Here is a 13608-nt window from a genome sequence, read left to right as displayed (position 1 = left end):
AAGCCAATGCGGATTGAGCCTAAAAAGGCTCTTCTTATCTAGATATGGGCCCCTCTCTGTCCTTAACTGCAGGGAGATGGGTCCATGATCGGAAATCACAATAGATTCATATTTAATCTTCACTATGAATCCCAAAAAAGCCTCATTGGCCAAACACATATCGATCCTGGATAGTGTAGAATGAGTACGGCTAAAACAGGAAAAGGCAGGTCTATCTAAACATTTGATCCTCCAGGCATCCCTCAGGCCGAAATTATCACAGAAAGATCTCAGTCCAGAGGATCCCCGTTGATTCTGGGGGCCAGAGCCTCGCATATTGCGTCTGTCCTGAACGGGGTCCATGACTGTATTAAAATCCCCAATAATCATCATTGGGCTGTCCTCCCTATCAATAACAAAGTTAACTAAGGCGTTCAACACATGAAATGAAAATGGAGGAGGGAGGTATACAAATGCAAGAATGCACTTTACCTGATTTAAAACACAATACAAAAAGATATACCTTCCCTGCCGATCTATACTATGTGATAAAATCCTAATATCGACCTTCTGATGGATAAGAACAGAGACCCCCCTGGAGAATGCAGATCCGTATGAGTGAAATGAAATGGGAGCCCAGCGTCTATCTAGCCAACTAATGGTGTCCTGAGTTAAATGTGTCTCTGTTAGACAAATAATCCCTGGAAGATGTCGAACCACCACATCATTTACCATCCACCGCTTTCGGCGGTCATTCAACCCCCTTACGTTCCAGCAAAAGATTTGTGTAGCCATTCTCTAGCGGAACAGAAACAAAAAAACAAGGGTAGTGACAGAGCAATAAAACATTCCCCACAGCAGATACCCTCCCCCACCCACCCCGTCTCCCCCCCACCCCCCTACCCCACCCCCTTCTTGGCCCATCCCTTTGAACAGGCCTCTAGACTCCTACATCCCCGTCCCCCCTCCCCAACTCTCGTCCGCGTGTTCTGGTTTATAAACTTCCAAGAAAAACTATGATACCCCTACCTCCCAATACACCAGCTAGAAACCCTTAGACTCCAGCCACTCCGAGGCATCTATCGAGTTATCAAAAAAAACAGTTTGTTCATTATGAATCACTCTCAATCTTGCTGGATATAACAATGAGAATTTTAGGCCAGCCTCCTTCAGGCGCGACTTTACATCTTTAAATTTGGTTCGCTTTTGTTGCGTAGCCTGGGAGTAGTCCGGAAAGATAAAGATTTTTACCCCGTTGTACATCATGTCCTGCTTAGAGCGGGAGCATCTAATAATAGCATCACGGTCTTGGGAGCAGAGAACTTTAGCAAGTACAACCCTGGATGGGGCCCCTGGGATAGGAGGTTTACTGGGGACACGATGGGCTCTTTCTATCATAAAGACAGATGATAAGGACTCTGTGCCCACCTGCTCTATTAACCAATCCTGGATCCATTTTGAAAGGGAGTTCTCCCCTACTTCTTCTGGAAAGCCTATGATACGGAGGTTGGAGCGTCTAGATCGATCCTCTAAGTCCGTTACTTTGTCCCGTAGGGACATTTGAGCCTTGGTCAGTGCACCAACCTCTTTCCGTAAGCTCTTGGTCTCTCCCACTCTCGAGACTTTTTACCTGAGTAACCACCATAGAGACCTTTTCCCAAGTTTTAGAGATATCCTCCTTAACCAGGACTATATCAGAGGAAAGAGCCGCCACCTGTTTGTCTAACCCCTCCACTGTAACACTGGTCTTTTGGACAGTTGCTAGGATCTCCATCCAGATTGAATTGTTGGAGTCCTCAGAATGTTCTAACTCGCCCTCCTGCGAGGGCCTATCATGTATTTCAGGAGGCATCGTGGGGGGTTACCTGCTTTACCAGTTTGGCGAGTTTTTACTATAGGGGAGCTCCATAATTTCTCTAACTTCCCTGCAGGATCATTTTTACTGCCACCACGTTCTTTCCCCTCCTTAGGGGAACCTCCTCCCCCGCCGGATTTCCGGCCCAAATTTTTCGGTGGCATTTCAACAAAAACTTTTTCAAGTATCTCGCAAAACACCAGTAACACAGTATACTCTAAATAAACAGACAGCAAATTACAAACTTAAACAAGCCGGCATATACCCTGAAACCAGAGCAATATAACTATTTGAGTATACAGTAGCAAGAATTGTATCACAATTTTTACTAATAAAAGACAGAAGAAGCCTTCAGCCAAAATTAGTCCAGCAAGGTCATAGACCGTGATAGATCCTGTGGGGGGAAGAAAATTTTCAAAATATCCAGTGATGTATAGACAGAGATATTAGTAATTTTAGTAATGATACCGCTGGCAAGCGGGGAAGCAACAAATAGTTCATATAATTAGTCCAGAGTCCCGAGCCTTAAAGTAGAAGATTCAGAGAGTTAGTCAAGCAGATGGATCCATAAATAAGCACCATAGCATCGCAAATGGGTTAATACAATGTAACCAGATTGCACTTCTATCACTCAAAGCAGAAGCAAAATTGTTAGTCGGTTATACAGAAGCAGATTACCATATCCGGGCTATGAGGTAACACCTTCTGGGAACACTCTCCCTGCGTAACCAAAATACCTTTAGCACCCCCAGTAATAATGATGCTGGCGAGCGGGGAAGCAACAGATAGTACATACACTTAGTCCAGAAACCCGCGCATTAGGGCAGCAGGTTCAGAGAGTTAGTCAGACAGAAGGGCCAATAATAAGCGCCATGGTATCGCAAAATAGATTAATACAATGTGACCGGATTGCACTTCTATCATCCGCAGCAGAAGCGAAATTGTTAGTTGGTTATACAGAAGTAGATTACCATAACCAGCAGGCAATGAGGCAAGCTATGAGGCAACACCTTCTGGAAACACTCTCCCCGCGATACCAAAGTACCTTTAGCACCCCCGGCAGGGGGTTGTTGGCAACGAATAGGGCCCTCCAGGAATGCGAAGGTGGTACCTCCTTGAGCGTATGAAGATCAGCGGGGCGATGTCACATGTCACATCCCATGCGGTGGTCCGTTCTCGGGTCACTCTCCGACCACAACGCCCTCCTGATCACCTTCCCGATCGCCCACCTCCGGATCCAGTGATGTAGTCAGCGGCACGCTGCGACTCTGCTTGAGGGCATAACACCCCTGGCTGCTCAGGACCGGCCAGCAGCAGGAGCGCTCCAACACTGCCAACACCGCGCTTACTCCCCGAGAGAGCCGTTCCCCTCCAGCTCCCAATGCTCCCCGACTGAGAAACGGGGAAATCGGCCCCCCCTGTAGCAGCAAGGGCCATTCAGGGTACTTGCTGGGGTAGAGGCGGCTGGGATAGCGGTACCCGCATCATTGAACACGCGGACGCTGCGGGGGAGGAGATCGGGTCCGGACTCTACGTGGCTCCTCCTCCTCCTCGCGTCATGCCGGCCGGATGTGAAAGGCCAATGAAGGACACCACTTTAATTTTGCAACAATTGTTGCTCCCCAATATTTTACACAAAGTTACCCAGTATTATTGTTTATGTATAAAGTAATAAGATGCGAATTGGGTGAGGTAACACAAAGGCTTCAGCAAGATTCAAACTCGCGACCCCTGGTTTACGAGACCAGTGCTCTAACCTCTGAGCTATGAAGCCAGGAATACTGTACACCATGTGTACCTTTCCCGCATCCTAGGAACCACCATTTGTCCAGCAATAAACTATTTGTCTTCTTGTAGCAAAATTGTGAATTAATGGATATTAGAAAATACAAGTTAAGCATCTACTAAAACAAAAGAATAGTCTTCCTATTTTAATGAAGTTGACATTGCCCAAAATGATCTTTTAACCACGTAATGCCACAGCACTTTTCCACTTTTTGCATTTTGTCTTTTTACTTGCTGCATATAAAAAGCAAAACATTTTTCTTTTTTCTGGTTTCAGAGATGTGTGAGAGCTTGTTTTCTGTGAGATTATCTGTACTTCCTACTGTCACCACTTTTATTTTCTCACAAGCCAAAAATAAAAGTCCAAATGCTGTGAAATTGACAAAAGATTTAGCATTTAGCACCATTTGGTTGCAGGTTTTTTTATTGCCAGTTTTTTTCATTCTTTGAAAGTCCAATATCTTTTCGGAGGACACCACTTTAATTTTGCAACAATTTTTGCTCCCCAATATTTTACACAAAGTTACCCAGTATTATTGTTTATGTATAAAGTAATAAGATCAGAATTGGGGAAGATTCGAACTCGCGACCCCTGGGTTACGAGACCAGTGCTCTAACCTCTGAGCTATGAAGCCAGGAATACTGTACACCATGTGTACCTTTCCCGCGTCCTAGGAACCACCATTTGTCCAGCAATAAACTATTCATCTTCTTGTAGCAAAATTGTGAATTAATGGATATTAGAAAATACAAGTTAAGCATCTACTAAAACAAAAGAATAGTCTTCCTATTTTAATAAAGTTGACATTGCCCAAAATGATCTTTTAACCACGTAATGCCACAACACTTTTCCACTTTTTGCCTTTTGTCTTTTTACTTGCTGCATATAAAAAGCAAAACATTTTTCTTTTTTCTGGTTTCAGAGATGTGTGAGAGCTTGTTTTCTGTGAGATTATCTGTACTTCATACTGTCACCACTTTTATTTTCTCACAAGCCAAAAATAAAAGTCCAAATGCTGTGAAATTGACAAAAGGTTTAGCATTTAGCACCATTTGGTTGTGGGTTTTTTTATTGCCAGTTTTTTTCATTCTTTGAAAGTCCAATATCTTTTCGGAGGACACCACTTTAATTTTGCAACAATTGTTGCTCCCCAATATTTTACACAAAGTTACCCAGTATTATTGTTTATGTATAAAGTAATAAGATCAGAATTGGGTGAGGTAACACAAAGGCTTCAGCGAGATTCGAACTCGCGACCCCTGGTTTACGAGACCAGTGCTCTAACCTCTGAGCTATGAAGCCAGGAATACAGTACACCATGTGTACCTTTCCCGCGTTGTAGGAACCACCATTTGTCCAGCAATAAACTGTTCGTCTTCTTGTAGCAAAATTGTGAATTAATGGATATTAGAAAATACAAGTTAAGCATCTACTAAAACAAAAGAATAGTCTTCCTATTTTAATAAAGTTGACATTGCCCAAAATGATCTTTTAACCACGTAATGCCACAACACTCTTCCCCTTTTTGCCTTTTGTCTTTTTACTTGCTGCATATAAAAAGCAAAACATTTTTCTTTTTTCTGGTTTCAGAGATGTGTGAGAGCTTGTTTTCTGTGAGATTATCTGTACTTCCTACTGTCACCACTTTTATTTTCTCACAAGCCAAAAACAAAAGTCCAAATGCTGTGAAATTGACAAAAGATTTAGCATTTAGCACCATTTGGTTGCAGGTTTTTTTATTGCCAGTTTTTTCATTCTTTGAAAGTCCAATATCTTTTCGGAGGACACCACTTTAATTCTGCAACAATTTTTGCTCCCCAATATTTTACACAAAGTTACCCAGTATTATTGTTTATGTATAAAGTAATAAGATGCGAATTGGGTGAGGTAACACAAAGGCTTCAGCGAGATTCGAACTCGCGACCCCTGGTTTACGAGACCAGTGCTCTAACCTCTGAGCTATGAAGCCAGGAATACAGTACACCATGTGTACCTTTACCGCGTCGTAGGCACCACCATTTGTCCAGCAATAAACTGTTCGTCTTCTTGTAGCAAAATTGTGAATTAATGGATATTAGAAAATACAAGTTAAGCATCTACTAAAACAAAAGAATAGTCTTCCTATTTTAATGAAGTTGACATTGCCCAAAATGATCTTTTAACCGAGTAATGCCACAACACTCTTCCCCTTTTTGCCTTTTGTCTTTTAACTTGCTGCATATAAAAAGCAAAACATTTTTCTTTTTTCTGGTTTCAGAGATGTGTGAGAGCTTGTTTTCTGTGAGATTATCTGTACTTCCTACTGTCACCACTTTTATTTTCTCACAAGCCAAAAATAAAAGTCCAAATGCTGTGAAATTGATAAAAGATTTAGCATTTAGCACCATTTGGTTGCAGGTTTTTTTATTGCCAGTTTTTTTCATTCTTTGAAAGTCCAATATCTTTTCGGAGGACACCACTTTAATTTTGCAACAATTGTTGCTCCCCAATATTTTACACAAAGTTACCCAGTATTATTGTTTATGTATAAAGTAATAAGATCAGAATTGGGTGAGGTAACACAAAGGCTTCAGCGAGATTCGAACTCGCGACCCCTGGTTTACGAGACCAGTGCTCTAACCTCTGAGCTATGAAGCCAGGAATTCTGTACACCATGTGTACCTTTCCCGCGTCGTAGGCACCACCATTTGTCCAGCAATAAACTGTTCGTCTTCTTGTAGCAAAATTGTGAATTAATGGATATTAGAAAATACAAGTTAAGCATCTACTAAAACAAAAGAATAGTCTTCCTATTTTAATGAAGTTGACATTGCCCAAAATGATCTTTTAACCGTGTAATGCCACAACACTCTTCCCCTTTTTGCCTTTTGTCTTTTTACTTGCTGCATATAAAAAGCAAAACATTTTTCTTTTTTCTGGTTTCAGAGATGTGTGAGAGCTTGTTTTCTGTGAGATTATCTGTGCTTCCTACTGTCACCACTTTTATTTTCTCACAAGCCAAAAATAAAAGTCCAAATGCTGTGAAATTGACAAAAGTTTTAGCATTTAGCACCATTTGGTTGCAGGTTTTTTTATTGCCAGTTTTTTTCATTCTTTGAAAGTCCAATATCTTTTCGGAGGACACCACTTTAATTTTGCAACAATTGTTGCTCCCCAATATTTTACACAAAGTTACCCAGTATTATTGTTTATGTATAAAGTAATAAGATCAGAATTGGGGGAGGTAACACAAAGGCTTCAGCAAGATTCGAACTCGCGACCCCTGGGTTACGAGACCAGTGCTCTAACCTCTGAGCTATGAAGCCAGGAATACTGTACACCATGTGTACCTTTCCCGCGTCCTAGGAACCACCATTTGTCCAGCAATAAACTATTCATCTTCTTGTAGCAAAATTGTGAATTAATGGATATTAGAAAATACAAGTTAAGCATCTACTAAAACAAAAGAATAGTCTTCCTATTTTAATGAAGTTGACATTGCCCAAAATGATCTTTTAACCACGTAATGCCACAACACTCTTCCCCTTTTTGCCTTTTGTCTTTTTACTTGCTGCATATAAAAAGCAAAACATTTTTCTTTTTTCTGGTTTCAGAGATGTGTGAGAGCTTGTTTTCTGTGAGATTATCTGTACTTCCTACTGTCACCACTTTTATTTTCTCACAAGCCAAAAATAAAAGTCCAAATGCTGTGAAATTGACAAAAGATTTAGCATTTAGCACCATTTGGTCGCAGGTTTTTTTATTGCCAGTTTTTTTCATTCTTTGAAAGTCCAATATCTTTTCGGAGGACACCACTTTAATTTTGCAACAATTGTTGCTCCCCAATATTTTACACAAAGTTACCCAGTATTATTGTTTATGTATAAAGTAATAAGATCAGAATTGGGTGAGGTAACACAAAGGCTTCAGCGAGATTCGAACTCGCGACCCCTGGTTTACGAGACCAGTGCTCTAACCTCTGAGCTATGAAGCCAGGAATACTGTACACCATGTGTACCTTTCCCGCGTCCTAGGAACCACCATTTGTCCAGCAATAAACTTTTCGTCTTCTTGTAGCAAAATTGTGAATTAATGGATATTAGAAAATACAAGTTAAGCATCTACTAAAACAAAAGAATAGTCTTCCTATTTTAATGAAGTTGACATTGCCCAAAATGATCTTTTAACCGCGTAATGCCACAACACTTCCGCTTTTTGCCTTTTGTCTTTTTACTTGCTGCATATAAAAAGCAAAACATTTTTCTTTTTTCTGGTTTCAGAGATGTGTGAGAGCTTGTTTTCTGTGAGATTATCTGTACTTCCTACTGTCACCACTTTTATTTTCTCACAAGCCAAAAATAAAAGTCCAAATGCTGTGAAATTGACAAAAGGTTTAGCATTTAGCACCGTTTGGTTGCAGGTTTTTTTATTGCCAGTTTTTTTCATTCTTTGAAAGTCCAATATCTTTTCGGAGGACACCACTTTAATTTTGCAACAATTGTTGCTCCCCAATATTTTACACAAAGTTACCCAGTATTATTGTTTATGTATAAAGTAATAAGATCAGAATTGGGTGAGGTAACACAAAGGCTTCAGCGAGATTCGAACTCGCGACCCCTGGTTTACGAGACCAGTGCTCTAACCTCTGAGCTATGAAGCCAGGAATACAATACACAATGTGTACCTTTCCCGCATCCTAGGAACCACCATTTGTCCAGCAATAAACTATTTGTCTTCTTGTAGCAAAATTGTGAATTAATGGATATTAGAAAATACAAGTTAAGCATCTACTAAAACAAAAGAATAGTCTTCCTATTTTAATGAAGTTGACATTGCCCAAAATGATCTTTTAACCACGTAATGCCACAGCACTTTTCCACTTTTTGCATTTTGTCTTTTTACTTGCTGCATATAAAAAGCAAAACATTTTTCTTTTTTCTGGTTTCAGAGATGTGTGAGAGCTTGTTTTCTGTGAGATTATCTGTACTTCCTACTGTCACCACTTTTATTTTCTCACAAGCCAAAAATAAAAGTCCAAATGCTGTGAAATTGACAAAAGATTTAGCATTTAGCACCATTTGGTTGCAGGTTTTTTTATTGCCAGTTTTTTTCATTCTTTGAAAGTCCAATATCTTTTCGGAGGACACCACTTTAATTTTGCAACAATTGTTGCTCCCCAATATTTTACACAAAGTTACCCAGTATTATTGTTTATGTATAAAGTAATAAGATCAGAATTGGGGGAGGTAACACAAAGGCTTCAGCAAGATTCGAACTCGCGACCCCTGGGTTACGAGACCAGTGCTCTAACCTCTGAGCTATGAAGCCAGGAATACTGTACACCATGTGTACCTTTCCCGCGTCCTAGGAACCACCATTTGTCCAGCAATAAACTATTCATCTTCTTGTAGCAAAATTGTGAATTAATGGATATTAGAAAATACAAGTTAAGCATCTACTAAAACAAAAGAATAGTCTTCCTATTTTAATGAAGTTGACATTGCCCAAAATGATCTTTTAACCACGTAATGCCACAACACTCTTCCCCTTTTTGCCTTTTGTCTTTTTACTTGCTGCATATAAAAAGCAAAACATTTTTCTTTTTTCTGGTTTCAGAGATGTGTGAGAGCTTGTTTTCTGTGAGATTATCTGTACTTCCTACTGTCACCACTTTTATTTTCTCACAAGCCAAAAATAAAAGTCCAAATGCTGTGAAATTGACAAAAGATTTAGCATTTAGCACCATTTGGTCGCAGGTTTTTTTATTGCCAGTTTTTTTCATTCTTTGAAAGTCCAATATCTTTTCGGAGGACACCACTTTAATTTTGCAACAATTGTTGCTCCCCAATATTTTACACAAAGTTACCCAGTATTATTGTTTATGTATAAAGTAATAAGATCAGAATTGGGTGAGGTAACACAAAGGCTTCAGCGAGATTCGAACTCGCGACCCCTGGTTTACGAGACCAGTGCTCTAACCTCTGAGCTATGAAGCCAGGAATACTGTACACCATGTGTACCTTTCCCGCGTCCTAGGAACCACCATTTGTCCAGCAATAAACTTTTCGTCTTCTTGTAGCAAAATTGTGAATTAATGGATATTAGAAAATACAAGTTAAGCATCTACTAAAACAAAAGAATAGTCTTCCTATTTTAATGAAGTTGACATTGCCCAAAATGATCTTTTAACCGCGTAATGCCACAACACTCTTCCGCTTTTTGCCTTTTGTCTTTTTACTTGCTGCATATAAAAAGCAAAACATTTTTCTTTTTTCTGGTTTCAGAGATGTGTGAGAGCTTGTTTTCTGTGAGATTATCTGTACTTCATACTGTCACCACTTTTATTTTCTCACAAGCCAAAAATAAAAGTCCAAATGCTGTGAAATTGACAAAAGGTTTAGCATTTAGCACCATTTGGTTGTGGGTTTTTTTATTGCCAGTTTTTTTCATTCTTTGAAAGTCCAATATCTTTTCGGAGGACACCACTTTAATTTTGCAACAATTGTTGCTCCCCAATATTTTACACAAAGTTACCCAGTATTATTGTTTATGTATAAAGTAATAAGATCAGAATTGGGTGAGGTAACACAAAGGCTTCAGCGAGATTCGAACTCGCGACCCCTGGTTTACGAGACCAGTGCTCTAACCTCTGAGCTATGAAGCCAGGAATACAGTACACCATGTGTACCTTTCCCGCGTTGTAGGAACCACCATTTGTCCAGCAATAAACTGTTCGTCTTCTTGTAGCAAAATTGTGAATTAATGGATATTAGAAAATACAAGTTAAGCATCTACTAAAACAAAAGAATAGTCTTCCTATTTTAATAAAGTTGACATTGCCCAAAATGATCTTTTAACCACGTAATGCCACAACACTCTTCCCCTGTTTGCCTTTTGTCTTTTTACTTGCTGCATATAAAAAGCAAAACATTTTTCTTTTTTCTGGTTTCAGAGATGTGTGAGAGCTTGTTTTCTGTGAGATTATCTGTACTTCCTACTGTCACCACTTTTATTTTCTCACAAGCCAAAAACAAAAGTCCAAATGCTGTGAAATTGACAAAAGATTTAGCATTTAGCACCATTTGGTTGCAGGTTTTTTTATTGCCAGTTTTTTCATTCTTTGAAAGTCCAATATCTTTTCGGAGGACACCACTTTAATTCTGCAACAATTTTTGCTCCCCAATATTTTACACAAAGTTACCCAGTATTATTGTTTATGTATAAAGTAATAAGATGCGAATTGGGTGAGGTAACACAAAGGCTTCAGCGAGATTCGAACTCGCGACCCCTGGTTTACGAGACCAGTGCTCTAACCTCTGAGCTATGAAGCCAGGAATACAGTACACCATGTGTACCTTTACCGCGTCGTAGGCACCACCATTTGTCCAGCAATAAACTGTTCGTCTTCTTGTAGCAAAATTGTGAATTAATGGATATTAGAAAATACAAGTTAAGCATCTACTAAAACAAAAGAATAGTCTTCCTATTTTAATGAAGTTGACATTGCCCAAAATGATCTTTTAACCGAGTAATGCCACAACACTCTTCCCCTTTTTGCCTTTTGTCTTTTTACTTGCTGCATATAAAAAGCAAAACATTTTTCTTTTTTCTGGTTTCAGAGATGTGTGAGAGCTTGTTTTCTGTGAGATTATCTGTACTTCCTACTGTCACCACTTTTATTTTCTCACAAGCCAAAAATAAAAGTCCAAATGCTGTGAAATTGATAAAAGATTTAGCATTTAGCACCATTTGGTTGCAGGTTTTTTTATTGCCAGTTTTTTTCATTCTTTGAAAGTCCAATATCTTTTCGGAGGACACCACTTTAATTTTGCAACAATTGTTGCTCCCCAATATTTTACACAAAGTTACCCAGTATTATTGTTTATGTATAAAGTAATAAGATCAGAATTGGGTGAGGTAACACAAAGGCTTCAGCGAGATTCGAACTCGCGACCCCTGGTTTACGAGACCAGTGCTCTAACCTCTGAGCTATGAAGCCAGGAATTCTGTACACCATGTGTACCTTTCCCGCGTCGTAGGCACCACCATTTGTCCAGCAATAAACTGTTCGTCTTCTTGTAGCAAAATTGTGAATTAATGGATATTAGAAAATACAAGTTAAGCATCTACTAAAACAAAAGAATAGTCTTCCTATTTTAATGAAGTTGACATTGCCCAAAATGATCTTTTAACCGTGTAATGCCACAACACTCTTCCCCTTTTTGCCTTTTGTCTTTTTACTTGCTGCATATAAAAAGCAAAACATTTTTCTTTTTTCTGGTTTCAGAGATGTGTGAGAGCTTGTTTTCTGTGAGATTATCTGTACTTCCTACTGTCACCACTTTTATTTTCTCACAAGCCAAAAACAAAAGTCCAAATGCTGTGAAATTGACAAAAGATTTAGCATTTAGCACCATTTGGTTGCAGGTTTTTTTATTGCCAGTTTTTTCATTCTTTGAAAGTCCAATATCTTTTCGGAGGACACCACTTTAATTCTGCAACAATTTTTGCTCCCCAATATTTTACACAAAGTTACCCAGTATTATTGTTTATGTATAAAGTAATAAGATGCAAATTGGGTGAGGTAACACAAAGGCTTCAGCGAGATTCGAACTCGCGACCCCTGGTTTACGAGACCAGTGCTCTAACCTCTGAGCTATGAAGCCAGGAATACAGTACACCATTCTTTGAAAGTCCAATATCTTTTCGGAGGACACCACTTTAATTTTGCAACAATTGTTGCTCCCCAATATTTTACACAAAGTTACCCAGTATTATTGTTTATGTATAAAGTAATAAGATCAGAATTGGGTGAGGTAACACAAAGGCTTCAGCGAGATTCGAACTCGCGACCCCTGGTTTACGAGACCAGTGCTCTAACCTCTGAGCTATGAAGCCAGGAATTCTGTACACCATGTGTACCTTTCCCGCGTCGTAGGCACCACCATTTGTCCAGCAATAAACTGTTCGTCTTCTTGTAGCAAAATTGTGAATTAATGGATATTAGAAAATACAAGTTAAGCATCTACTAAAACAAAAGAATAGTCTTCCTATTTTAATGAAGTTGACATTGCCCAAAATGATCTTTTAACCGTGTAATGCCACAACACTCTTCCCCTTTTTGCCTTTTGTCTTTTTACTTGCTGCATATAAAAAGCAAAACATTTTTCTTTTTTCTGGTTTCAGAGATGTGTGAGAGCTTGTTTTCTGTGAGATTATCTGTACTTCCTACTGTCACCACTTTTATTTTCTCACAAGCCAAAAATAAAAGTCCAAATGCTGTGAAATTGACAAAAGGTTTAGCATTTAGCACCGTTTGGTTGCAGGTTTTTTTATTGCCAGTTTTTTTCATTCTTTGAAAGTCCAATATCTTTTCGGAGGACACCACTTTAATTTTGCAACAATTGTTGCTCCCCAATATTTTACACAAAGTTACCCAGTATTATTGTTTATGTATAAAGTAATAAGATCAGAATTGGGTGAGGTAACACAAAGGCTTCAGCGAGATTCGAACTCGCGACCCCTGGTTTACGAGACCAATGCTCTAACCTCTGAGCTATGAAGCCAGGAATACAATACACAATGTGTACCTTTCCCGCATCCTAGGAACCACCATTTGTCCAGCAATAAACTATTCGTCTTCTTGTAGCAAAATTGTGAATTAATGGATATTAGAAAATACAAGTTAAGCATCTACTAAAACAAAAGAATAGTCTTCCTATTTTAATGAAGTTGACATTGCCCAAAATGATCTTTTAACCACGTAATGCCACAACACTTTTCCACTTTTTGCCTTTTGTCTTTTTACTTGCTGCATATAAAAAGCAAAACATTTTTCTTTTTTCTGGTTTCAGAGATGTGTGAGAGCTTGTTTTCTGTGAGATTATCTGTACTTCCTACTGTCACCACTTTTATTTTCTCACAAGCCAAAAATAAAAGTCCAAATGCTGTGAAATTGACAAAAGGTTTAGCATTTAGCACCATTTGGTTGTAGGTTTTTTTATTGCCA

The 13608-nt window shown here is 39.0% G+C and overlaps 15 non-coding genes across 15 annotated transcripts; all 15 read right to left on the bottom strand.

The window, feature by feature from the left end:
• Positions 1–3535: 3535 nt before the first annotated feature.
• On the bottom strand, positions 3536–3608 carry TRNAT-CGU (transfer RNA threonine (anticodon CGU)). Its single transcript has one exon. It is a non-coding gene; the product is annotated as a tRNA-Thr (tRNA).
• Positions 3609–4849: 1241 nt separating this feature from the next.
• On the bottom strand, positions 4850–4922 carry TRNAT-CGU (transfer RNA threonine (anticodon CGU)). The gene has a single exon. It is a non-coding gene; the product is annotated as a tRNA-Thr (tRNA).
• A 594-nt stretch (positions 4923–5516) lies between these two features.
• TRNAT-CGU (transfer RNA threonine (anticodon CGU)) lies at positions 5517–5589 on the bottom strand. The gene has a single exon. It is a non-coding gene; the product is annotated as a tRNA-Thr (tRNA).
• A 595-nt stretch (positions 5590–6184) lies between these two features.
• Positions 6185–6257, bottom strand: TRNAT-CGU (transfer RNA threonine (anticodon CGU)). Its single transcript has one exon. It is a non-coding gene; the product is annotated as a tRNA-Thr (tRNA).
• A 595-nt stretch (positions 6258–6852) lies between these two features.
• On the bottom strand, positions 6853–6925 carry TRNAT-CGU (transfer RNA threonine (anticodon CGU)). Its single transcript has one exon. It is a non-coding gene; the product is annotated as a tRNA-Thr (tRNA).
• A 595-nt stretch (positions 6926–7520) lies between these two features.
• TRNAT-CGU (transfer RNA threonine (anticodon CGU)) lies at positions 7521–7593 on the bottom strand. The gene has a single exon. It is a non-coding gene; the product is annotated as a tRNA-Thr (tRNA).
• Positions 7594–8186: 593 nt separating this feature from the next.
• On the bottom strand, positions 8187–8259 carry TRNAT-CGU (transfer RNA threonine (anticodon CGU)). The gene has a single exon. It is a non-coding gene; the product is annotated as a tRNA-Thr (tRNA).
• A 595-nt stretch (positions 8260–8854) lies between these two features.
• TRNAT-CGU (transfer RNA threonine (anticodon CGU)) lies at positions 8855–8927 on the bottom strand. The gene has a single exon. It is a non-coding gene; the product is annotated as a tRNA-Thr (tRNA).
• Positions 8928–9522: 595 nt separating this feature from the next.
• TRNAT-CGU (transfer RNA threonine (anticodon CGU)) lies at positions 9523–9595 on the bottom strand. Its single transcript has one exon. It is a non-coding gene; the product is annotated as a tRNA-Thr (tRNA).
• A 595-nt stretch (positions 9596–10190) lies between these two features.
• TRNAT-CGU (transfer RNA threonine (anticodon CGU)) lies at positions 10191–10263 on the bottom strand. Its single transcript has one exon. It is a non-coding gene; the product is annotated as a tRNA-Thr (tRNA).
• A 594-nt stretch (positions 10264–10857) lies between these two features.
• On the bottom strand, positions 10858–10930 carry TRNAT-CGU (transfer RNA threonine (anticodon CGU)). Its single transcript has one exon. It is a non-coding gene; the product is annotated as a tRNA-Thr (tRNA).
• A 595-nt stretch (positions 10931–11525) lies between these two features.
• On the bottom strand, positions 11526–11598 carry TRNAT-CGU (transfer RNA threonine (anticodon CGU)). Its single transcript has one exon. It is a non-coding gene; the product is annotated as a tRNA-Thr (tRNA).
• A 594-nt stretch (positions 11599–12192) lies between these two features.
• On the bottom strand, positions 12193–12265 carry TRNAT-CGU (transfer RNA threonine (anticodon CGU)). The gene has a single exon. It is a non-coding gene; the product is annotated as a tRNA-Thr (tRNA).
• A 159-nt stretch (positions 12266–12424) lies between these two features.
• Positions 12425–12497, bottom strand: TRNAT-CGU (transfer RNA threonine (anticodon CGU)). The gene has a single exon. It is a non-coding gene; the product is annotated as a tRNA-Thr (tRNA).
• A 595-nt stretch (positions 12498–13092) lies between these two features.
• TRNAT-CGU (transfer RNA threonine (anticodon CGU)) lies at positions 13093–13165 on the bottom strand. The gene has a single exon. It is a non-coding gene; the product is annotated as a tRNA-Thr (tRNA).
• Between the last annotated feature and the right edge of the window lie 443 nt (positions 13166–13608).

Source organism: Engystomops pustulosus, chromosome 1 (genome assembly GCF_040894005.1).
Source record: "Engystomops pustulosus chromosome 1, aEngPut4.maternal, whole genome shotgun sequence".
NCBI lineage: Eukaryota > Metazoa > Chordata > Amphibia > Anura > Leptodactylidae > Engystomops > Engystomops pustulosus.
Note: the sequence above shows the minus strand (reverse complement) of the source record. Positions and strands in the feature narration are given on the sequence as shown.